This window comes from Polypterus senegalus, chromosome 11 (assembly GCF_016835505.1).
Source record: "Polypterus senegalus isolate Bchr_013 chromosome 11, ASM1683550v1, whole genome shotgun sequence".
Lineage (NCBI taxonomy): Eukaryota > Metazoa > Chordata > Cladistia > Polypteriformes > Polypteridae > Polypterus > Polypterus senegalus.
The window spans coordinates 34,400,650-34,426,652 of NC_053164.1; positions in this window are offsets into that span (position 1 = coordinate 34,400,650).

The window sequence follows — 26,003 nt, forward strand, 5'->3', positions numbered from 1 at the left end:
TAAGAAAACAAAATAAATCAACATTAATTAACATCGAATAAGAGTAAGGTCCAATGGCCAGGGGGGACAGAAAACACACACACAAAAAAAAACTCCAGACGCCTGGAGAAAAAAATAAAATCTGTAGGGATTCCAGACCATGAGACCGCCCAGTCCCCTCTGGGCAAAAGGTACTCAAGGTACCAATTAGTCAGTCAGTCATTATCCAACCTGCTATATCCTAACACAGGGTCACGGGGGTCTGCTGGAGCCAATCCCAGCCAGCACAAGGCACGTATCAATTAGACTTTGAGAAAACTGAAGAAGAATTACAGTACATCAGAAGTATACGTACATAACAGTACATATCAACATAAAATATTACAATGAACAATATTAAAGATGGGCCCAAGCCAGCATGCTATGATGTAGTGCAAGGTTACCCACAGCAATGTAAAAACAATTCATACAATCTCCCAATTTTAAAGATTGACACAGAAATAAGAAAACTGGAGCATAAGTAAAATGTCATGAGTTGCATCAAACACTCTTGTGTCCCACTCTTGTGTAATTCAGAAGGGTCACAGTGGGCTGCACAGGATCAAAGAACCAGCCAGGCAGTTGGCCACCGAAATGTCCAGCCCTGCATAGTGAAAGAGGCCCGTGGCAATGCACAGTTTTAAATACATAAAGGAGCCCTCAGGCTCAGGGTGGGTGGAGGTGCATGTGTGTCCATGGGGGTAATCGGCTGTCCTTGCATTCATGTGCGGATATGTGCAGCAGCCAGTTTCCTCTAGCATTTTTGTTTAGTGGTGAGAATGTCTGAGAAAAAGTTTGAAGTTTCAGAGTACAGATGGCTCTACAGGTAAACATTGTTGTGTACCATTATGTCAAGCTTCCAGTACAACAGGGTACAGTAATGGCCAATTTATACTTGACGCTCAGAACATGTATGTGCACCCAACATGGCTGCCATGCATTCCCAGCGTTCATTTGATGCGTCCTATGAGCATGTCCTCAGAAATCAACACGACGCGTGTGTGAGTTGTAGTTCCAGCAAAAAATCACGGGGCACAGTGTGATAAGTCGGAAAGTGACGTCAGAGTCTCTGTTACTATCAACATGTAGCAGCAAGCCGCTTTGCAGATCCCACAAGATCAATGTATGTGCTTTGATGTTTGATGAATAGTTTGATGTGGTGAAGCAAAATGCTGACATACAAATGTATTCATAGTGCTTTTCAAGCATCACATATTCTCCATTGTAATGACGCGATACATTTTAAAGGTCTCACATACCATCTTCTGTCCTGTTCGTTTTTTTCTTTTTTTTTTTTTTGCACCTTCATAACAGCGTTAAAATGTACGGCAGCGTATTTGAGCCACAGAGAAAAAAAAATTAAGGATACAGTGAAAAGGTCTATTTTGTGATTAAAGTTGAATTTTTGACTTTAATCTCGAAATTTCCACTTTAATCTCGTAATTTATTTTGTAATTAAAGTAGAATATCGTAAACATCATCTTAAAACCGACCCAGCTGTTAATCGCTATGTGCTTCTGGGGCTTCCTCCTGAACTGACAGCAGCAGCAAGCAGCAATTGCCACACAGGTCACGACTGTTGAAGAAAGTAGTGGTTCCTGTATTCGTTGAGTGGAACAATTTCTCTGTTCCTCTTTCAAGATGGGGGGTTTGGGAAAGGAGAAAACGACCGATGGAAGATGACTCACTGAGCAAAGAGGAGGATGATAAACTCCTCGAGGACAATGACTATGGTTCAGCTGCAGATCCAGCAGTTGTCAACCTAACACTTTCAGCTGAGGAAACAAATGGAGACCCTTACAATAAAGCAATGATTTGGCATTCACCGTTTTCCGTGCTCAGACAGAGACATTCACATTTTTACAGGGTAAGATGTCCAGCAGACTCATGTTATTATCTATTAAGCTTACATACATATTAACCTGTCCTTGAATAAAGTTTAATAATTATTGAAAATTTTTTTAAGAAACCCTAATGTAATAACATATCTGTCCCATGTAAATTCATAGCAGATACAAGTTTTCAACCTTTGTGACTGTGAAGGTAGCTTGAAACATATAGTTTGAAGCCCTTCTCCTTTTTAGCTCCTGACATCTGGCACAATGTTTGAATAATGTGACCCGTGACATTTACCATAAGTCTGGGCACATCTTGAAGTGATCAGGTGACAAACGCCACAGCTAGTCTGTTTTGATATCGGCTCTGGAAGTGAAGAAGCTGGCTGATGCGGAATCCAGAAGAGAGTGTGTACATGTAGCCTATTGGTGGTCCTTCCATAATTCCTGGCAGTCCATTTCGAATGACGTAAGAAGTGGAGTGTTTACTTGTGTTTTGCTGTGCCTTATTGCTTTTTGTGATTTCCAGGATTTCTGAACCTGTGCTCTGTTTCTGACTTCACCTTGAGATTCTGTATTGGGACTGTGCTTGTTGTGAATTGCCTTGATATCTCAGGTAATTAAATTTGAGCTCTCAGGAGCTTCTTGGACTATACAGCCTTTTGTTAAAATAAATCTTGTATTTTATAAAGATTCTTTTAGGCCCCTTTTGTATTTAGTTGGGGGTTGGATGGTAATCTGTCTCTAGAGAGCAATTTTTGAAAGTATTTTTTGGACTTTTGGGATAGCCTAGTCATGACAGCAACAATATGCAGGTGTACAATAGCATTGGCTTTTTTCAAAAATGTAAGGTTTTTCTTTGATAAAAAATGTAGTGTCATTAGTTCATTTCAGAGGTACTGTCATGTGTGCAAAGTGCAATCAATTTCCTATCTACATGCTTTACCAACCAGAAGCAAGCTGCCCCTATCCTCGTCCAGTGGCCTAAATCTCACTCCATTGGTTACGTATAATAAAACATCACAACATTTTAGGCAGTGGTGAGTGAAACATCCAAGATTCCTTTTGCATTTAGTTACAGAAAATGACTGCTAAACTTCATTCCAACATGCAATTTCATGACCTTAAAACTCTCTTTAACTGGCTTTTTAAAGGTTTTTGGGTGTTTGAAAGAAAGGAACATGGCTCCTTAAGGGCTTGGCAACATTGTACTCCCCTTCTAGACCTGCATATTGCTCAGAAAAGGGTGCAGGTAAAAATAAATTGGGAAAATAAAGTATCTTTTGGAAATTCAACATGGTGAAACACAACCCATGATGTGATGAAAAGACACAATCTTAGACAAAGCTGTAATCCAGCAAGACAATAATATTTTTAACCAGATTAGTTGAGAAGAAAATGTGGTACCTGTGGTCTTGGATGAGATCCCTCTTTGTGTGTACTGATTGCGATGTCTTCCTATCAGCCCCAGGTCTCTCCTGTAGCCGGATTACTGTCTCCATGTCCGAGCTTATTTTTTTGGATTGCTCCATCCATTACAACCTCTGTTCCTGAAATGTCATCTTCTATACTAATAAAAGGCAAAGCCCTCACTGACTGACTGACTGACTGACTCACTCACTCATCACTAATTCTCCAACTTCCCGAGTAGGTAGAAGGCTGAAATTTGGCAGGCTCATTCCTTACAAAAGTTGGGCAGGTTTCATTTCGAAATTCTACGTGTAACGGTCATAACTGGAACCTGCTTACGTACATATATACGGCCATAGCCTGCAGCTCAGTCGCCATGTGAGGTGGAGTTGCGTCCCTCATCGTCACGCCTCCCACGTAATTGAGTGCCTGCCCATATAAGGTCGTCCGTCAGCAGCTATCCAATAGACACGCTGCCACGAAATATTCGAGGGTGAAGGACTGTGCTTACGCAAACGAAAATGAGATGGTCAGGGATAGACTAGTGTTTGGCACAGACTCAGCAAAAGTGCGAGAGAAACTTTTAAGTGCCGGGTCTTAGTTAACATTAAATAAAGCCGTGGACATCGCAAGATCGCACGACATAGCACAAGCACAGCTGAGAACCTTCGATGCATGTACTCCGAGCAGCTCACGTGAACTGACTGAACTGACTGAACTGAACTGAACTTAACTGAGTTTGCAGGACTGGGAAAAGGTAAACCTGTACATGCAGTGTGTGATGTCTCAGACACACTACTTCTCCGCTGCGAAGCACGGGTATTTTGCTAGTATAACATATATTTTAAATTGGACCAATGGCAATGCACAAGCAACATTTTATGGTTTCAGCCATATTTGCATGGTTGGTGGACAAACAAAGTAATAGGTTATTATTTTAATTATATAAATAGTGTTCTTCATAGTGAGCAAAAGGCACTACTTGTACAGAAGGTCTATTAAGATGTAATTACTAATCTCTGATAAGGGGCATGATGGATTCCACTCATTCTATCCATCCGTTTCACAGTAACAGGGAGCTGAATCCTACCTGAGACGGCAACACCAGGTCATTGCAAACACACACACATGCTTATTCAGACCGCTGCTTCTTAATGAAACTGTTTTGGCACTGCTTTGAACCCCAAGAATTGTTAATAAGTAGGATTGGGGAATGACCACTGTATCAATCCATCTTTCATCTTAAACCTATTTCGTTCACATTTAGGACTACAGAGGCTCAGGTTATCCAGACAATACTGGTAACAAGGCGGGATCTAATTCGGTTGGTATGGCAGTAGTATTGATCATTAAGGTAAGCTTTATAAAACTTATTTTGAAGCAAGCACCACAACCAGGTGTTCATAGTGCAAATATCTGTAATATAAATACTGCAAATACAACTGAACACAGAATTCAAACTTCTGGTTTTATACTCACATTCCAAAGATGGTAAAGTTGGTTAGTTGGTGTAGACTGAGTGAGGTGTGAGTGTCCTGTGGTGACCCGTCCATGGTTTGTGCCCGCCTTGCAATCAGTGCTTCTAGGGCAAAGACCAGTCCATAAAACCGAAATGTATAAAAACCCATCAATTCAAAAGACACTTTATACAACAATTTAAGAGATAAAAGATAAAAATGATTTTTTATCATAAACACAAAAAGCAGGGTACAAAACCAATCAATTTTTATTTATCACTCACAGAATATACTGCCACAAGGTACCTGATGTACAACTCAAGATATACCGTAGCTAAGATGATACGGAAAACACAGACAAGAGTCTGGAAATATCCTGCCTTCAAATCAGAAGACAAGTGAGGAGACTGAAACCTCCACAGGAGGAATGGCATCAGTGTAGAGCATTCAAACATTTGGTTATAACATAATTAAAGCCAGGGAGCCTGGATAGTGTAGATGAGAAGGTCACACCCAGGCTGTTTCAAACCAGAGTGAAAGCCACAGAAATGTGAGCCTTTATTATTACAGAGGGAGAGAGGGAAATGTCCAAATAAAAAAGAAAACAACACACCTGAAGCCCCACTAGGCTTTCCTATACAAGTTATAGTTTTATAGCATTTATGGGGGATACTTTGACCTTTTCAAACGACAGATTTTAAGCAAACAGCTGAAGCCTTGTCAAGCTGGACAGGAGTGAAGTGTATTATTGGAAAGATGGAAAGCAAAGCAGGGTGTATGACACAATACAGAGTTTTGGGGCGCTCATGGGCAAACCCTATATAACTGATTTTCAAAAAAGAAAACTAAGTGCAATTAACAGCTGTAAGAGAAACAAAGAGTTGGGGCACCAGCCTGGTAACCCTGTATAACTGAGTTGCAGATTTCAATAATTGTGGAGACGCCTTATCAGACACGAGCTCAGGACTGAACTGGCAAAGATGGTGGAGCTTCTAGGTTTCAGTCCACCTGGCAGGAAGAGGTGTGTCCAAGTAGATGGACACTGGAAGTCATGTCAGCTGTGTTATAGTCGTCAATCATCCAGTCTGTAGAGGGAGAAAGAGAGAAAGGAATCAGGAAGAGGTGTCAACCCCTTGTTCAGAGGTAGAATTACAGTCACGTGACATAGTGTTAAATGAGGTCATTTTGGTTCCGACTAATCAGAACATGGCTGGGCTTCTGGTTATGTGGACTTCTGGAAGGAAGAGGTGGGTCCAGACAGACGGATAACAAAAGCGACATCAGTGGTAGAAAAGCCGTCAATCTTTCAGTCTGCAGAGGGGAGGAAAAGAACGGTGGAGAATTATCATCAGCAGAGCCCTTAAACTGTCCCCTATGTGCATGTGCATGACAACGAACTAGAATGTTTTGTAGGATCCATTTGTTTTTTGCTTAGTGCAACTTTTGACTTCCATAGGAATCAAGCTTGTGCTTATGTGTTAACTTTCCTGTGTTTTAAGAAACTGCAAAAGTGTCAGCTGCTTTGCTAGAAGGCAGTAAGCTGGGTGTGCGTGCTTAATTTGAGTTAGAAAAGGGGAGAGAGTGACTGCCCTTTATTAGAACTTTTCCTGAGAAGAATTCAGTTTTTATGTAAGTTTTAGTTCAGCTGATTCTTTTTCAGCCAGAATGGCTCATTTGCTGCACTGAGCCACAGACATTCAAATGGAGCTTGCAATCTGCTTAGCTACTGGATACTTTCTAAGGAGCTCTATCTCCTGCATTAAATCTTCCTGGTAAGTTTTCAATTAAGGATACATAGCCAATAGCGTAAGGAACTGGACCATCTGGGCAATGACATTTGGGACTGAACAAAGACTTGTTGTATAATTCTTTATGTTGCTTATATTTATTGCTGAAATTGCTTATTATGCAAATAAATGTAAAAGCTTAAACCCAATGTCTCTGTCCAATTATTGATTACTTGCATTTCTGCTTGCTCCGATTATTTATGCGGCATTGTCTAGCTGTGGTCCTTTAAGACATGAAGGATGCTTTAAGAAGTCTCCTATTGGTGGGAAACTGGGTTGACATTAAGGAATGAAGACAAAAGACCCAGTCCCAGTTGGTGAGCAGCCTGCCATTAGAGGTCTCTAGGGTGGCACATGCAGGGTACAATAAGGGCAGTGAGACAGCTGTAAGGTAACAGGCAACAGTTACCTAGCTGGTTTGGACATTTCTTTCAATTCCCCCCATTAAGAAAAGAACATAAGAGGTTAGTGTGTTATGTGCATGTCACAGGTGATCTGATTACCCAAGGAAACACACGGCCATTATTGTAACAAATTTGCAGAACACAGTAAAATTCCTACTTGCCTGTGCTAATCAACATGTGCTCCTTGGCTATTGTGATTGGTGTTATTTATGAATTTATTGCACTTTCTTGAGGATTTGTTTGGGACTTGATGGCTATCATGTTGTTTCTGAGGTCAAGGAATATGAATCAAGCATTTTTTATCCTATCTTGGTTCCTGACTAAGATGTGAATTTTTAATGTCTTACTGTGGCACCGTTTTGAATATTGACAGACGGTGTCATCTTGGTGATTTTCATGTTGATCATTTCCAAGGCAACCTCTCTGAAGTCCTCAAGAACATGCTCTCATGACCCAAAAAGTGTCATATTGTGTGCTGTTGTCATATATGTGTTTCGATGTAACTAAAGACTTAACATGCACTTCTCATATTTGTTCTGAGTTACATTGTGGTTTACAATTCTGATTCTTGTCTCATATTTCTGATTTAGTGAAAGACTATTTTGTCTCATTGGTTTTGACCCTGGCTCATACTCTATGTTGTCCCTGTTTCATCTTCTGATCCAAAAAAAAATCATTCTATTTTGACAGAACTTCGAAACACGTGATTAATAAGTTTAATAAGTTTACCTCAAATCCTTTATCTTAAATAACGACCTGCTCTAAAAATTTCAGTCTTTCTTACCTGAAAAATCTTAGAGAATTAAAATAAAAAAATTCATGAGACAATATTACATCAAGGTAAGTGACTGGGCAGAACTTTCCCATAGAAATAAAAGCATAGAAATAAATTGCTGAGTGGGCTATTTGGGAATGGATCTTTTCTGATTTAGTCTCCCAGTGGCGTCTGATTCAATGTTCATCTTGTGACTTTCTGTACGTTCTTTCTCTGGTCTTACATCCCCCTGGTTTTCTCACATTCCTGGACTCCAAGGTTAATGAGTTGAAAGCTGAAAGAGCTTTTTATTACGAATTATCTGGCTCCATACAACAGTGAAGGGAAACGCCTTTAAAATGGTACATTGACAACAAGCCAGAAAACTAACTAGCCTGCCCAAAAATAGGCCTGACACTATGTAAATGGGAGGCTTCATGCCTGTCTACGCCTCAAACTGGTCAAAACTGGTCATACTGGGCGTACTATAAAACTCTAGCTTGTACAGAGACACGTTCGATCAGAATCTTTATAAAAGTGGATTTATTATCAAAAATAACTACTCAAAAAATATTAAAAAATTAGGCAATCCTCAGCAAACAAGTCAAAATACAAAAAACTGAAATCAGAATCCTTAAAACGCTAGTCACAAAAATCAGTAAATACAAAGAAGCAATAAATGAAAACAAGAACTCACCACATCACCTAGCACATTCAATGAACAACAAGGGAGTGCATTACCCATCAGCCCTCAACTGTAATAGGCAGGTGGCCCCACCTCTTGGGGAACCACCCACAAGATAAATGGAACACAAAGACATTGAAAGAAACTAACTAAATATTATTACATATCATAAAAACAATAATACTGCTATGTTCCAGCCCAGATTCCTTCCCTGGCTAGGGTTTAGATCTTTGTTTTATGTCCTTTTTGTCCATTTTTGATTAATCTATTGACATTAATATTTTTTGCGTTCATTATTTGTATTCTTTGTTTTCATTTTATCTATGTATCAGTGCCCTAGTTATGTTCTATATGTTTTGTGGGTGGTCCCCCACAATGAAGGACCATCTGCCAGTCACCGTCAGTATAGCCCTCCGGCCTATACTGTATATCTGGAGGATTTCCTGGGGGTCCTCCGCTTGGGAGTTTTGCTGAGTTTCAGTGTTTAAGCTGTGCTTTTGAAAATTTCTGGATTTTTTTTTTAACTCAGTTTGAATTTGTGATTTATGAGCCTAAGTTTGCTCGAGATTGCCTTATTTTCTAGGTCTTTTGTGCTCTATGCAGCTTCACTGTTTGTCAAAGCAGTTTTGAGGAAATAAAACCTTTTTATTTTTCTAAAGTTCGGTGTTTGCCCTTGATACATGTCAGATTGGATGGTTTTCCCCTTTAATGAGCATTTATAGAAGTACTTTTTGGGGTTTATGTGCTCTGTGGCTCTCATGTCACAACAAATGCAACAAACATTTCAACTAAATGAGATATGAACATAAAAATATTAATGGAAATCTTCTTCTTCTTCTTTCTGCTGCTCCCATTAGAGTTGCCACAGTGGATCATCTTCTTCCATATCTTTCTGTCCTCTGCATTTTGCTCTGTCAAACCCGTCACCAGCATGTCCTCTCTCACCACATCCATAAACCTTCTCTTAGGCCTTTCTCTTTTCCTCTTCCCTGGCAGCTTTATCCTTAGCACCCTTCTCCTAATATACCCAGCATCTCTCCACTGCACATGTCCAAACCCACGTAATCTCACCTCTCTGACTTTGTCTCCCAACTGTCCAACTTCAGCTGACCCTCTAATGTCCTCATTTCTAATCCTGTTCATCCTCGTCACACCCAATGCAAATCTTAGCATCTTTAACTCTGCTACCACCAGCTCTGTGTCCTGCTTTCTGGTCAGTGCCACCATCTCCAGCCCATATAACATAGCTGGTCTCATTACTGTCCTGTAGACCTTCCCTTTCACTCTTGCTGATATCCGTTTGTCACAAATCACTCCTGACACTCTTCTCCACCCATTCCATCCTGCCTGCACTCTCTTTTTCACGTCTCTTCCACAATCCCCATTACTCTGTACTGTTGATCCCAAGTATTTAAACTCATCCACCTTCGCCAACTCTACTCCCTCATCCTCACCATTCTTCTGACCTCCCTCTCATTCACACACATGTATTATGTCTTGTTCCTACTGACCTTCATTCCTCTCCTCTCTAGAACATATCTCCACCTCTCCAGGGTCTCCTCAACCTGCTCCCTACTATCGCTACAGATCACAATGTCATCAGCAAACATCATAGTTCACAGGGACTCCTGTCTAATCTCGTCTGTCAACCTGTCCATCACCATTGCAAACAACAAAACTAAATGATTCAAACCAAGCAAATAATGAGAAACACAAAGAAAAAGAGCATGCACATAAACCAGAGAAGAAACCCTGGCCACTGCCAGAAACTACTTCTAGGGTCAAAGAGGTTCTCTGGAGCCTGTCCTGCATGATGCATAGCGAGCAGACATACGTAGCTTAATGGGCCTGCCTGCTTCCAGATATGTCACAGTTCACTGACCCCAGTGCCACCATCTATGTGCTCCCTAGGTGCTCTTTGAGTATGCAACTTTTAACTATTCCACGGTCCTTTCTCTAACCCATCAGAATGATGACATGTACTTACTTGCCACATAATTTTAGTAACACTACACCCCCCATTGCCTTCATATCCCAGCTATCCTCTACAATAGGCCTGGCCCCTGTGATTCAGGTGTAAAAGTAGGGGTCTTGTGACGTGCACTGAGAACTGTGACATTCTTACACAATGGGGCACAGTGGTTAGAAGTGTTATAGAAAGCTGGCATTGCAATCCAGCTGAGTCATCATCTATATGGAGTTTTTGCGCTCTGCCCTTGTCTTCCTGGGTACTCTGTTTTCCTTCCACTTGCTGAAAAAAATGTGCACGCCAGGTTGTTTTTGACTGTTAATTGGTGTCATATGAGCCTGGTCATGAGTGTGACCATGTGATGAAGGGATGTTCCACCCTGGGTTGTTTCCTGTCTGTGGCTGAATTAGGAATGTTCAAGGTTGGATAGGAAGAGTTGTTATTATTGTTGAAGTAGCTCTGAGAGTTCACTTTGCCACAACCCCTTCTTTGGAAGGTAAAGTTGCTGTAGCTGGATGGCACTGTTATACACTCTGTTTAATTCTCCATATGTGATTTTTAAAAGCAGGGATAAAAGTAATCTCACCACCACACTGCTCTCTCTTTAAAAATAACATATTTCATATCTCTCTGTTACACATGATTTAACCTTTCACATTCCATTTTTGAACCTACATTCACAGGAAGTCACTCATCACAGTTATGTGATACTGTCATGGACAGAATGTCATTTAGACATCAAATGTAGACCACCACAGACCACTCCAAAGTGAAGTTTTGCTACTAAGTCACATTGCAGAGATCATTAAACACTTTACTGATGCTTTGTAAGTGTTATCTTGTTACATAATAGTAAATGAGTAATAGATGCATTTTTGCGGTACTTAAACTAAAGTACTACTAAGCCAATTTAATGTCAAAGTGAAGACAGATCTCTAAAAGATTGTCTAGATAATTTACAAAGTAAAGCACAAAATAAGTGATCACAGAAGTACTCACCTCTGTGGCACTTTGGAGGTGGGTGTCAACTTATGTCAACACATACGGGTGAAAGCAGATGTGGACATTAGGTCTAGGATAGATGGCAGCAATCAGCTGTGAACGTACTGACCATTACGTTTTAGTTTGACTCTCTTTGCAAAAAGGGAAGTTAGCTTCATTTTGACCTCATTCGATTTGACCTCAATTGCCCATGTTTGCATGAGTAGTGAAGAGCAAACAACAGCTAAAATGGCATCAACATCTGGCCAGAGAGTAAAGCGAAAAATACTTGGTGGACGACGTTTGCCGTATTATTGTTGAATCGGACTCTGAGTTTTCAGACTTTGATTTTGATGCAAGTGATCTGGAGATCGAAAAGGAAAGCAAGGTACCAGCATCAGCTGATCTTCCCCATCTGATCGTGGTGCTGAACCTGCTGATTTAGCTGATGTGCACCACGGCAACTTTTGCCTGGGAGGACTACCTAGACATCACTCTGTGGGAGGCACACTGGCTACAGGACTTCACAAAGCAACTTCAAGCTGTTCTTTCCAGAAAGTACATTTCAGCTGACTGACGAGACAAACAGTAATGCCAAACAAGCTTTTGATTCCCAGGCTAAGCTTGCACCACATTGTCATTTCTCAAAGTGGAAGCCCACAACTAATGACAAAATGAAGGGTTACATGGCATTGCAGACTGAGATGGGACTGGACTAGTGCTATAACTATAGGAAGTACTGCTCCAGATGTGCTCTATCTCCTGGTGGTTTTGGACAAGTCATGCGACATGACAGGTACATGCTGCTCCAAAGTTTCATTCATTTCTGTGATGACGAGAAGCAAATCACGAGGGGTAAACCAGGGTACAACCTCCTGTATAAAATTCAACCTCTACTGGACCTACTGTACCAATGTACAAACAGGTTTATCAGCCTGACTGTGATGTGTTTGTGGACAAGTCAGCGATCAAGTACAAGGGGTGCCTGTTTTCCCTTCAGTATATGCCGGACAAACCGAAAAAGGGTTTTGTGTTGGCAAAAACAAACATTGGTTTCTGTCTAAAAATGATCAAGCATACGGAAAATACTCCTTTCCTCAAATGGACCATCCCCTGATGAGTGAAGCTGTTCTGGATTTACATTTTGGGAATGAAAACACAGGTCACATAGTGTACTGGGATAACGTCTGTTCATTAAGTTACAAAACACTGAAACTGGAGCATGTGGCACAGCTTGGGTAAACTGGAGACATATGCCTTTGCAACTGAAGCCAGGTAAACTGAAAATCAAATGTGGTTATGATCCAGTTTTATGTGTGCAGAAACATCGGTGGTAGTGGCATGGCATGATGTGAGAACTGTTGTCTGACAATAGTTCACACAAATAACAGCTGTGAAAAAATGATTTGAGAAAAGGGGAAAGTCAGAAGTCAGTAAGCTGGACAAGCCAATTGGAACAGAGGAATATAATTTGAAAATACCAGGAGTCGATCAATTGGATCAGATGCTGGAGTCTTACACCTCAAGTTCACAAAATGGTACCATACTGTGTATCATCATGTGCGTGAGGTTGCACTGACCAATGGCTTCATACTGTATAAGCAGGTAAACACTGATGGTTCAATGAATGCAGCTGATTTCCACGTCCACTGTGAAATGAGGAAGGCCATCGCAAAGAACGCTTCCAGACAGGCTGGACTAATTTCCTCCATTCCCTTAAATAATTAAAAAACACTTCAATCATGTCTCCTCTTAAGTTTCTTTTGGTTAAATTGTAAAGGCTCAGCTCTTTTAATCTTTCCTCATAATTCATCCCCTATAAGCCTGGAATAAGCCTAGTCGCTCTCCTTTGGACTTTTTCTAGCACTGCGATGCACTCTTTGTAGCCAGGAAACCAAAACTGTACACAGTACCCCAACTGAGACCTCACCGGTGTGTTATAAAGCTTGAGCATCACCTCCTTGGACTTATTCTCCACACATCAAGGTGCTATATAACCGATCATTCTGTTAGTGGCTTCTGAACACTATCTGGCAGTTGACAGTGTTGGATCCACGATGACTCCTAAACCCTTCTCGTAATATATACTTTCAATTTTCAGGCCTCCCATTGTGTATTTAAATCAAACATTTTTACTTCCCACGTATCATTCTTTACATTTACTTACATTAACTTTCATTCATCCATCCATCTTCTTCCGCTTATCCGGGGTCGGGTCGCGGGGGCAGCAGCTTAAACAGAGAGGCCCAGACTTCCCTCTCCCCGGCCACTTCCTCCAGCTCTTCCGGGAGAATCCCATGCTCCCAGGCCAGCCGGGAGACATAGTCCGTCCAGCGTGTCCTGGGTCTTCCCCGGGGCCTCCTCCCGGTTGGATGTGCCTGGAACACCTCACCAGGGAGGCGTCCAGGAGGCATCCTGATCAGATGCCCGAGCCACCTCATCTGACTCCTCTCGATGCGGAGGAGCAGCGGCTCTACTCTGAGTCCCTCCCGGATGACTGAGCTTCTCACCCTATCTTTAAGGGAAAGCCCAGACACCCTGTGGAGGAAACTTATTTCAGCCGCTTGTATTCGCGATCTCGTTCTTTCGGTCACTACCCACAGCTCATGACCATAGGTGAGGGTAGGAGCGTAGATCGACTGGTAAATTGAGAGCTTTGCCTTACGGCTCAGCTCTTTTTTCACCACGACAGACCGATGCAGAACCCGCATCACTGCGGATGCCGCACCGATCCGCCTGGTGATCTCACGGTCCATTCTTCCCTCACTCATGAACAAGACCCTGAGATACTTGAACTCCTCCACTTGGGGCAGGATCTCTCTCCCAACCCTGAGAGGGCACTCCACCCTTTTCCGGCTGAGGACCATGGTCTCGGACTTGGAGGTGCTGATTCTCATCCCAGCGGCTGGGAACACTTTCATCTTCCACAAATCTGCCCAAGATTATATGCTCTCCAAGTCCCTCTGTACTGACTCAACAGATTCCAGATTATTCGCCAGGCCACCTAGCTTGGTATGATCTGCAAACTTAACCAGCTTGTTATTTGTATTCCTATCCAAATCATTTATGTATATTAAACAAGCAGATGCCCTAGCACTGACCCCCGTGGAACACAACACACATTGTGTAGGTGTCAGTTTGGCCACCATACTGACTCACCACAACTCGGACCTTCCACATTCAGGAAAATGTAGACTACAAACCCCGGACAGGTGAAGTAATTCTTTGACTTCTAAAGTCAATTGGCTGCACCAGGGGTTAGGGTTATGGTGAATACTCCTGTGATCAATGATGTTGTGTTCTAAATTACTAATTCATTTGGACCACTTTACAGGGGTTAATTTTTATTTTGACATTATGGAGATTTTTTGCAACCAATGAGATTCCACCTGCTTCCAAGGGGGTAAATACTTATAGGTACTGTACGGTACAATACAAGGCAAACCAATCACCACACGTCCCTTGCATGACATACAGATAATACAGATAATACCATAAATGTTCAACAGGATAGCACGTCAATAAAGCCAGGGTTAAAGGTCAAAATGAAGTGTCACTTAATAAGTGCAGGGGTGGCATATTTCAAATGAAATCAGAGGAAAGCTGGCTCTTCAGCTTTTGTTTAGTAAGTGCATTCCAGAATGTGAAGCTGCCTGGACGATAACTTGGCTGTTGGCCACCCCTACACATGGCCTCCCAGATCAAAAACCTTGAGGCCGCAGGGACAGGCAGTGGGAGGCAGTAAGGAATCTCCATTCAAATAATGTCAAGTTTGTTTTTGCCTCATGTGCAGCACACTTACTTACAGTACAGAACAAAAAGAGTTCACTTCTCTTGTGAAGAGTGAAACACCACAGCAGTGCACACACACACACACACACACACACACACACACACACGCACACGGAGACTAGCAGTGCAGGAAAGTGGCACCTAGCAGCTTGTCCAATCATGCGAGCCCCTGCCCGTCGCCAGCCATGCGCTGCACACTCACTGTTATTTTTGGTGCTTGACTTCCCAAGAATGTCTCTCATCAGGCCAGAGAGGTGCTGTCAAGCGAATGGAATGTGCAGCCCTCAGACCAAAAAAATAATATTGACTTAAAAAGGCCAAAAACAAGCCACTCAGACAAGATTTGTGAAAGCTTGTTTTGTAAAAGCAGTAGAGCATTCTTGCACAAGTCTGGATGCTTTGTTCAGGGCAGCTCTGTCACTTTAGAAACGCATGGTGGCCTTTTTCTAAGAGGCTTACAAAGGGAAATCAATGGTACCATGCAGGTCGACACCACCAGTGTGTTCTCTTTGAACAGAGGTCTGTGAACACTTGGTCAGCAAGCTAATGGCTTACTTGGAGACCATGGAAAAGGCAAAAACAGACACTGATTTCAAACCTGCTGAATCCAAAACAGGGGTGTGGGGTACAGGAGCTTATCTTAACAGAAAGGAACCAGCCTTCAATACTGCCCATCCGTCACTGTCGTCACCCTCACACACCTGACGGTAACAACAAGTACTGGAATGTGGGAGGAGAATAGAATACTCAGAGGAAAAAAACTCATGCAGATACTGGAGCAACATGCAAATTCCAAACAGACAACCACAAGGCATGGGACTGAGCGGCCACATGCTGAATTCATGAGGCAGCAGAGCTAATCACTATGCCGCCATGCTGCCTATGGGAAATATATGCCTGTGTTAAACCAGGGATAGCACACTGCGTACCGATAACAACTCATGCACCTGTGATCTGACACAACTTTTTCCTTCATGGCTACATCCATCCACCCTGCTACATTTTCATTTAAAACACAGACATCAGTCTTTATTTTTGCCCATGTTTTTCATCCTTGAAAACTGAGCCTTTTGAAATGCCCCCCAGAGCGGCAGACTTCTGAAAACACTAGGTCAGCATTGCAATGTGAATAGGCGAAATCTTAAGACTTAACTCCAATCACACTCTGATTTGCTTATGTTAATTTTGTGGCCTTTCCCTGATTGGATCAGCTCATTACAACATCTCATTCTCTGATTGGTCACCCTTTAGGGAAGAAAATCATATTCTTACACACGGGGCAGAGAAGAGTGGCTTTCCATGGTGCTTGTTGTGTTGCTTATCTGTATGCATTTAAACTGAGTTCTGAATGAATGGTGGCACTGACCAGAAAGCAGGAGACAGAGCTGGAGGTGGCAGAGTTAAAGATGTTAAGATTTGCACTGGGTATTAGGAGGACAGACAGGATTAGAAATCAGGACATTAGAGGGTAAGCTCAAGTTGGACGATTGAGAGACAAAGTCAGAGAGGAGAGATTGCGTTGGTTTGGACATGTGCAGAGGAGAGATGCTGGAATATTGGAAAAAGGATGCTAAGGACAGAACTGCTAGGCAAGAGAAAAAGAAGAAGGCCTAAGAGAAGGTTTATGGATGTGGTGAGGGAGGACATGCAGGTGATGTGTGTAACAGAACAAGATGCAGAGGACAGAAAGATATGGAAGAAGATGATCCGCTGTGGCAACCCCTAATGGGAGCAGCTGAAAGAAGGAGAAGGAGAAGGCAGAGTCTGAATGCTTCATATAAGCATTATTTGCCTTTTACGCATGTACTCATACAGTAAATAATTTACTGGTCACTATATCTTTACAATAAATCCTGTGGTCGGTGGTGTTACTGTCAGTTCAAGGATTTTTCTGCTGATGAGCACATGCCCAGTATAGGCAAACCTCTACTTCATGTGCATTTTTGATCATTTTAGCATTGACGAAGAACTTTCAGAAAGGATTTGAAAATGCTAGTGTGGCTGGAGATCTTTTTCATTTAAAAAACGCTGTAGTGATATGGCTGTAATCTGAACGTTCCAGTGCCAGGAGCATACCCAGACAGCATCAGGTGATTATGCTATCCACTATCCATCCATTGTCTGCACCTGCTAATATCCCATCAGCACTGAGTACAAGGCCTAGACCAATCTGATTGGCACACACCTCCATCGCAGGGCACACTAACATTCACACAGGTTAGTGTAGAGTCACCAATCAACGCACTTGCAGTGAACTTATATTAACCACACACTAAGCAAATGAACACTAATAGCCCGTTAAATGTTCATGTGATAAAATGCAAACAACAGGCTCATCCGCTTTCTTAAAATCTGAATGGCTATGTCGACTCGGTGATAGATTATTTCAGGTTCTACTTGGACTTGTGTGTGCCTACATGTCCTGCTGCTCCTACCCTACACTGTGTGCTGTAAGCACTTGCTGGTTTACTGTATGTGGAATTCTAGTATAAGTTACATTTCTTTATCCACTCTTATTTACTATATTTATTTAAATATGTTCTGCTACTCTGATTTATCTACTGTATTTATTTATTACATCCCTTCAACTGTGCCACAAATATGTTTATGACAATAAAGACCTCTAATTTCACATAGTGCCTTTCTGTAGTAATCACCATCCCACGGCAGCAACAATAAACCATCAGCTTCATGATTTGGAGTCAAAAGCCTTAGACTCTACTCCAGCACACACAAGAAGGCACCACTACTAGCAATACTCACTGTGACCACCAGGGGGTGCCCCCGAACACCATTCGCAACTCAACCAAGCACAATTTCAAGTAAAATAAAATTTAGTTTACTATATATAATAATTTATTTACAAGACTCAATCAGTCCAGCAGAATAAATAACACATAATTAGTCACCTTGCATCTCCTTCCACCACTCCTCCATGAGTGCTGCCTGCTGCCTCCCAACTCTGACTGACTTTAGTGAGGCAAGATGGCTCCTTTTAAGCTGCACCCAGGAGTACTTCCGATGTCAAGACATAGCATAGTCAAAGTAGAGAGAACTTTTTCCCAGCCATGCCATCTGGCGGCACCCAGGGACCCTAAACAGGGTTGTCCTTTTGAACTACACGTCCCATGGAACCCTACGGGAATCCAAACTGGGATCCTGGCTGAGGTTTACATGCCAATTTTATTGCTCTGTTGTTCATATTTGATTATTTTGTTTATGTTAATATTGTTAACTAGCAAAATACCCGCGCTTCGCAGCGGCGAAGTACTGCATTAAAATTTTTATTAAGAAGAAAATTAAACCTTTTTAAACTGAGGGAAAATATGCCAACAATTATTTGTTTTGGATCTCTTTGTGTGCCACGTTGTCAGTTCGGCCCTCCGGTTGTAACATGACCAAGCTGTGCGTTGAGCTTACTCTTGAGCATGCAACTTACAGTTGGCCATGTGAACAGTAATCTTGTCTCAAATCTCATAGCTTGGATTGCTGCTGTCATAATCGGTTTGAGTTTCATGGTTTGTTTCAATTATGACAGTATTTACAGGATTAGTTGTGTTGAAGTGACATTCGGCATCTGTGAAGCGACGTGAGCACACAACCAGTTTCATCGATAAAATCACATCCAGCTTTTGAGAGTTTAAACATTCATAAACATCAAAGTGTCCACTACTGAAATCGTCACCTGTGAATCTAAGATGTTTAAGAGGCATTGGCGGTTGTCGAAAGGTGTAAAATATTTGGCTATTTCGGTACACTTGAAAGCGACAACCGAACAATTCAGCGGCAGCCATCAACTCACATGCAGAACCATAGGTGAAGGGCTTAAGCATTTCACTCTTCTAGTGCTCCTGTGTAGAATAATTATCTCTTGTACTGTCATCAGTCCACACCTTGAACCTGTCCTAGTCATTCAATACATAAGACACAATGTTCCTCCGGATATCAAGAGTGAGCCTGATATGGCCGTGCAATATGTAACAAAGAGAATGGAAAAGGTAGGTGGTATCTCCGCGCATGGAAACCACTCGGTAAGTGACAGTTCTTTGATCGATAGAATTTCTTGAAGATGGGCCCATAAGTAACAAAGACTGTTGAAAAGTTCAATATGGCGGCCGACAGTGGCATCATATCACCGAAATAAGTACGTACATTGGTTTCAGTTAGTGCAGGGAAGCCACCTACCAAATTTCGAGAAGATGGGGCCATAAATAAGAAAGTTCAACATGGCGGACGTTGTTGACCGTTATGACCATTACGCGTAGAATTTCGAAATGAAACCTGCTTAACTTTTGTAAGTAAGCTGTAAGGAATGAGCCTTGCAAATTTCAGCCTTCTACCTATATGAAAAGTTGGAGAATTAGTGCTATGTTTGAAAATTCAATATGGCAGCTGACAGTGGGGTCATACCACCAAAATAAGTACGTACATTGGTTTCGGTTAGCTAAGGGAAGCCACCTACCAAATTTCGTGAAGATGGGGCCATGAATAAGAAAGTTCAACATGGCGGACGTTGTTGACCGTTATGACCGTTACGCGTAGAATTTCGAAATGAAACCTGCTTAACTTTTGTAAGTAAGCTGTAAGGAATGAGCCTGCCAAATTTCAGCCTTTTACCTACACGTGAAGTTGGAGAATTAGTGACGTGTGGAAAATTCAATATGGCGGCCGACAATGGCGTCATACCACCGAAAGAAGTACGTACATCAGTTTTGGTTAGCGCAGGGAAGCCGCCTTCCAAATTTCGTGGAGATGGGGCCATAAATAAGAAAGTTCAACATGGCGGACGTTGTATGACCGTTACGTGTAGAACTTCGAAATGAAACCTGCTTAACTTTTGTAAGTAAGCTGTAAGGAATGAGCCAGCCAAATTTCAGCCTTCTACCTACACAGGAAGTTGGAGAATTAGTGATAAGTGAGTCAGTGAGTGAGTCAGTGAGGGCTTTGCCTTTTATTAGTATAGATTATGTTATGAATATGATATTGATTGTTTTTATTGTTTGCGGGTATTGTTTTGTTGTATTGTTGTGTGTTTTGGTGGTTTATTGGATTTTTGACTTCATGCTCTGGTCATGACTTTGCTTTCTGTTTTGCGAGGTGTTTCCTTTGGATTGGCTATTGTTTCAGACAATTCCTTTGTCTTTTGTGATCCATGGAGCTTGTTTTGTTCAAGAACATTTTTGTGACAATAAATGTTTTTATTCGTAAAGACTCCTTGTGGCCCTTTTTGTGTGACTAGCTTGGGAACTCTCGAATTCACAACACTTCCTTGGCTTTCCTCCAATGTGGCTTCTGATGCTCTTCCACAGGTCCTTCTATGGGGTTCCAATAATGTTTTTTTCTTCTGCACATTCATACCGCCGACTCCATCTCACACTGCTCACCTGTGGTCAGAGGTAACACCATTTGCACTCACTTTTCCAAACACCATGAGCTGATTGATTGCCCAGACCAATGGATTTAAGCAGAAGAGTGTGTCTCGTAAGTTCTCTTCAAGTGTTCAATTATCTGTCTCATACGTCCTCTGCAGGGTCACTTTTAATGGCTGACTTTTAAGGATGGCTATGCCCTTTTTCATAGTTCGTGGACACATTTTCAGTGTTTTTCTTCAAGGCTCATGTGGCCCTACCAGAATTTTCAGGCTAAAATCACCACTGAAACGACCAATAAGGTGGAACAGAACAAAGGAAATGTTAAAGAGTTCAGAGGGATTTCTGTTGAACCTGTCCAAAAGTCAAAGTAGTTAAATACACCACAGCATACTCAAACATGTTATATTTTGTCAAGTTCTTGGCCTAAAAGAATTTAAGTATAAGTCACAACTGCATACAGATTTTGAAACAGCTGGAGCACAGGAAGACTAAGTGACTGGCTGAGGGTCACAGTGGGTCACAGCTACTAACTAAACTACATTGGAGTTTAAATCCAATTGCTTTAGCCACTGAACCCCACTGCCTGCCTCAAACCACATGCATGACCACTTAGTTCTCCCATGACAGCAGATGGCACCAGCAAATTCAAGAATAAAAACAGTGGGACTGTATGAACAAATATCATCAGGTAGGACAGTGCACTAAAAAGACTAAGACACCCCTTGGTTTGGGAATACCCATCAAACTCAATGCAGGATATATATAACCACTGCCTGCCATGATGCTTTTAGTCGAGATTCGTGACAAATGCTTACTAGTGATAGTTTGTGCAGCTAGTTTTTACAATGAACTAGAGTTTAAATATTTTTCAGGCTGCTAGGCAATTTAGCCAACCATTTTTGAGAGGGGAACCCTGTTTATAGTCTAGTCCAATGGGATTGTGGAGGTTTCCTTGATTTCTAACAAAATGCAAAAAAAAAAACAAAAAACCAAAAAACAAAAAGAGAGACTCCCAGAGTGGTGGTGCAGTTTGCATGAAAACAGGAAAAGAACATCTGCATGAGTAGGCATGCAAATAACCAAGTTTGCATGTCTGTTAAACTCACTTCTGCCACTAGAGGGCCAGACATCATGCATGCTGTACATAGCATTCTCAAGACCACTAAAGCCAGTTCAGGGATACTGGGGGCCTATCCTGACAGCACCGGGTGCAAGGTAAGAAATAACCTTGCATGGGGTACCAGTTCAATGCAGGGTCCACTTCCCAACACTCACACCGGGACCAATGTAGTATCACCTGTTAACCTACCTAGTAAGTGTTTGGACATGGGGTTATTACAGGGGTTCAGTCTCAGCCAGGCGAGGGCTTTTGCACATTGTGGGCATGTTCTCCCACTTCTTGTCTGTATTTTTCCTCTCTGCTCTCTAGCTTTTCTATCACATCCAAATTTCAGATACGATTGTCTAATTGGTGCCTCTAAATTAACACCATACGATAATGTTTAAGTATTTGCCTGAGTGTACCCTGCAATGGTTCCTCCATTGTACCTAGTGCTGCCAAGAAAGGCTCCTGCCTAAGCTATCCTGAACTGGATCAGACAAGTCCAATAAACAATAGATGGACTGGATCATTGCCACTACATCTTGCCACTAGCGTTTGATGGTGTATTTGTTGTGGGATGCGTGAAGATCTGACTGAATTTAACTGAGGCCGAATTGGTTTTGTTCATGAAATCAGTGAGTCAGCTTGCGTCAGACAGACAATGGGATGATAATAGTGATGAGTGGGAGGCCCAAAGTAATAACACTACAAGACAATCAGGCCATCTCAGATCTTAAATACAGTTATAAGAAAAAGTAAGTGAACCCTTTGGAATCCCCAGGATTTCCATATTGATTACTAACAACATGTGGTCTGATCTTCATAGTTATAAACACAATCTAACTAAACTAATAAAACATATATTGAGTATATTGAATAATCATTCATAGTGCAGGTTGGAAAAAGTAAAGTGAACCTCATGGTTAGTGACGTCCCCAAAAGCTAATTGGATTAAGGAGTTTCAATTAAAGAGATGAGATCAGAAGTTTGGGTGGCACAGGTCCTTCACCCATGGGTACTGGCAAATCGATTCTCCTCAAGAACGATTGGTTAGTGTGAACCATGCCTCCATCCAATAACTATCACGGGACCAGTTAGAGATACATGAAGCCGGAAAAGGCTACAAGCGCATTGCTGGGTGTTCATCAATCCAAATGGAAATAATTCAGGACTGTAGCTACTCTCCCTAGTAGTAGACATCCTAAAACAATCACTTTTACTGATGTGTCCACTGGAAAAGGCTACAAGCGCATTGCTGGGTGTTCAGCAATCCAAATGCAAAAAATTAAGGACTGTAGCTACACTCTTTAGGAGTGGACATCCTAAAACAATCACTTTTACTGATGTGTCCACCATGAAAAACACTTAAAAAGAATGATGTTTGTGAAAGGATGACACAAAGATTATTACTGCTGTCAAAAAAATAAAAATTACAGCACATGTCAAGTTTGCTATGTTTTGAAGGAAAAAAAAGAGCACTGCACAGCAACACCAAAACCTCTCCAAGACTGTGAAGTATGGGCGGCTTGGGCTTGCTTTGCTGCCTCAGGGCTTGGAGTCATTAAGGCAAACAATGAATTTTAAGATATATCAAGACATTTTACAGGTGACTGTTGTAAGGGCAGAAGTCCATTACCTCAAGTTTAAAATAGGTTGTGTGGTGCAACAAGAAAATCATCCAAAGCTCACAAGTAAATCAATTAAAGAATAAATGAAAATGAAGAATGGCCAAGTCACAGTCCTGACCTTAACCTCATTTATCTGCTGTGGCATGACCCGAAGAGGGCTGTACAATAACGTCAACCCAGAAACATCAATGAACTGAAATGGATTTGTAGGGAAGAATGGTCCAAAATTCATCCTCAACATTGTGCAAGTCATATATGCAGCTACAGGAAATGTTTGGTGGAAATTGTTGCTGCTAAAGGAGGATTTGCAAGCTATTCAAATCAAGGGTTCACTTACTTTTTCCAGCACTGTAAATGATTGCTCAGTGTGCTCAATAAAGACATAAACTATATGACTGTTTGCAAGTTATTAGTTTAGTCAGATTGTGTTTGTCTATAATTGTGACTTTGATGGATTGTAGACCACAGTTTATTAGTAGTCAATGCAAGAATTTAGGGAATTCCAAAGGCTACTTGCAACTCAAAATACTTTTCATCTTCTGGGGAGATGGGCTGCAATCTGTAGATCAGTGATTCAGAGTGAAGACTCCACAGTGTCCTTTATGATGGCTGCACATCAATGTATCTAGCTGCTGTTATGCTCAAGCAGCCTAGGCTAATGCAGGCTGGCACTGGTTGTTTCTTTGAATTTATGTCCACTCGATTAAGAAACAGGGGTGGGCATGGACAAGATTCTGGAAAACGCAAACGTGGAAAACAATTTAGATCAGCTAACATCACATTATAATATGACCTTGAGAGATGCTCTGGATACAGTGGCTCCCCTTAAAACAAAAGTGATCAAAGCACATAGTAACTCTCCCTGGTTTAATGAAAACACTCGAGCTCTTAAATTAGAGTGTCGAAAACTGGAGCGCAGATGGAGAACAACAAAGCTACATGTCTTTCAAATTGCATGGACAGAGAGTGTTAATAAATATAAAAAAGCCCTCGTTAAAGCTCGCTCAGAATACTATTCTACATTAATAGATAGCAATAATAAAAATCCTCGGGTACTGTTTAGAACAGTGGCTAAATTAACAAATTGGAATTCAGATTAACAGTGCAAAATACCAACAGATATTAGCAGTACAGACTTTATGAACTTCTTCAATGAGAAAATTAAAAATATAAGATCCCAGATCTCAGCATCACAGTACAAACCAAATACTAGCTTAGCAGACCCTGCACATTGCATTCAGCACTTTAGTAATTTTAATCCTGTAACTGAGCAGGAAGTCTTAACTTTAATTACTAAAATGAAGCCCACTACTTGTTCCCTAGATCCAGTGCCAACAAAACTAGTAAAAAGTGCCATGGATATTCTTGCAACGCCTATTTAACCATTATCAATAGTTCATTACTGCATGGCACCGTACCTGATGCACTAAAAGTGTCAGTCATTAAACCTTTACTTAAAAAGTCAGACCTAGACCCACACATACTAAATAATTATAGGCCTATTTCAAATTTACCATTTCTCTCTAATATACTAGAAAAGTAGTCGCCAGTCAGCTTCAGTCACACCTTACGCATTACAATTTATTTGAGAAATTCCAGTCTGGTTTTCGAACTGGTCATAGTACAGAAACGGCACTAACACGGGTTGTAAATGACATTCTGATATCCTCTGATGAAGGAAACTCCACTGTAATTATGTTGTTGGACTTAAGTGCAGCATTTGACACCATTGACCATTCTATTTTACTGCACAGGCTAGAAAACGATGTTGGGCTTACAGGCCCCGTGCTCGCTTGGTTTAGTTCTTATTTATCAAATCGATTCCAATATGTACAGAAATGTGCTGACAGTACTCCATCATTATACACAGAAGTTCAATATGGTGTCCGCAGGGCTCAGTACTGGGACCTTTACTGTTTTCACTTTACATGCTTCCACTGGGATCTCTCATTAGGAAACATAATGTTAATTTTCACTGTATGCAGATGACACCCAGTTATACCTTTCATTTAAATCAAATGAAGTTTCTCCGATGTTGTCTTTAATTAGTTGTGTTAGTGAATTAAAGGAATGGATGAATGAGAACTACTTGTCTTTAAATACAGATAAAACAGAGATGTTAATTGTTGGAGGGAATGACGCTGATCACAGCAATATTTTGTCATCATTTAACTCAGTTGGAATCCCAATTAATTTTACTGAATCAGCCCGCAATCTAGGAGTTATCTTTGACTCTAGCATGTCATTTAAAGCACATATTACAAAGTTGTCCAAAACATGTTTCTTCCATCTTAAAAATGTTAGGAAATTAAGGCGCTTTCTAAATAAACAGGATTCTGAGAAATTAATTCATGCATTTATCTCTAGTAGGATTGACTACTGCAATGCGGTGTTCACTGGCTGTTCAAACTGTTCTTATACAGCCTCCAGTTAATCCAAAATGCGCTGCAAGAATTATTACAAGAACAAGAAAATATGAACACATAACTCCAGTTCTTAAATCCTTACACTGGCTCCCAGTTAAGTTTAGGGCAGATTTCAAAATCCTCCTTTTAACATATAAAGCATTAAATGGCCAAGGTCCGCTTACTTGTCTGAACTTATCATGACTTACAAACCACAGCACATTAAGATCTCAAGATGCCGGTCTGCTTATGATTCCAAGGATTAATAAAATAACAGTGGGAGGTCGAGCTTTTAGTTACAGGGCCCCTAAACTGTGGAATGGTCTTCCTGCTTTATAAGAGATGCCCCTTCGGTCTCAGCCTTTAAATCCTGGCTGAAGACTCACTACTTCAGTTTAGCATAT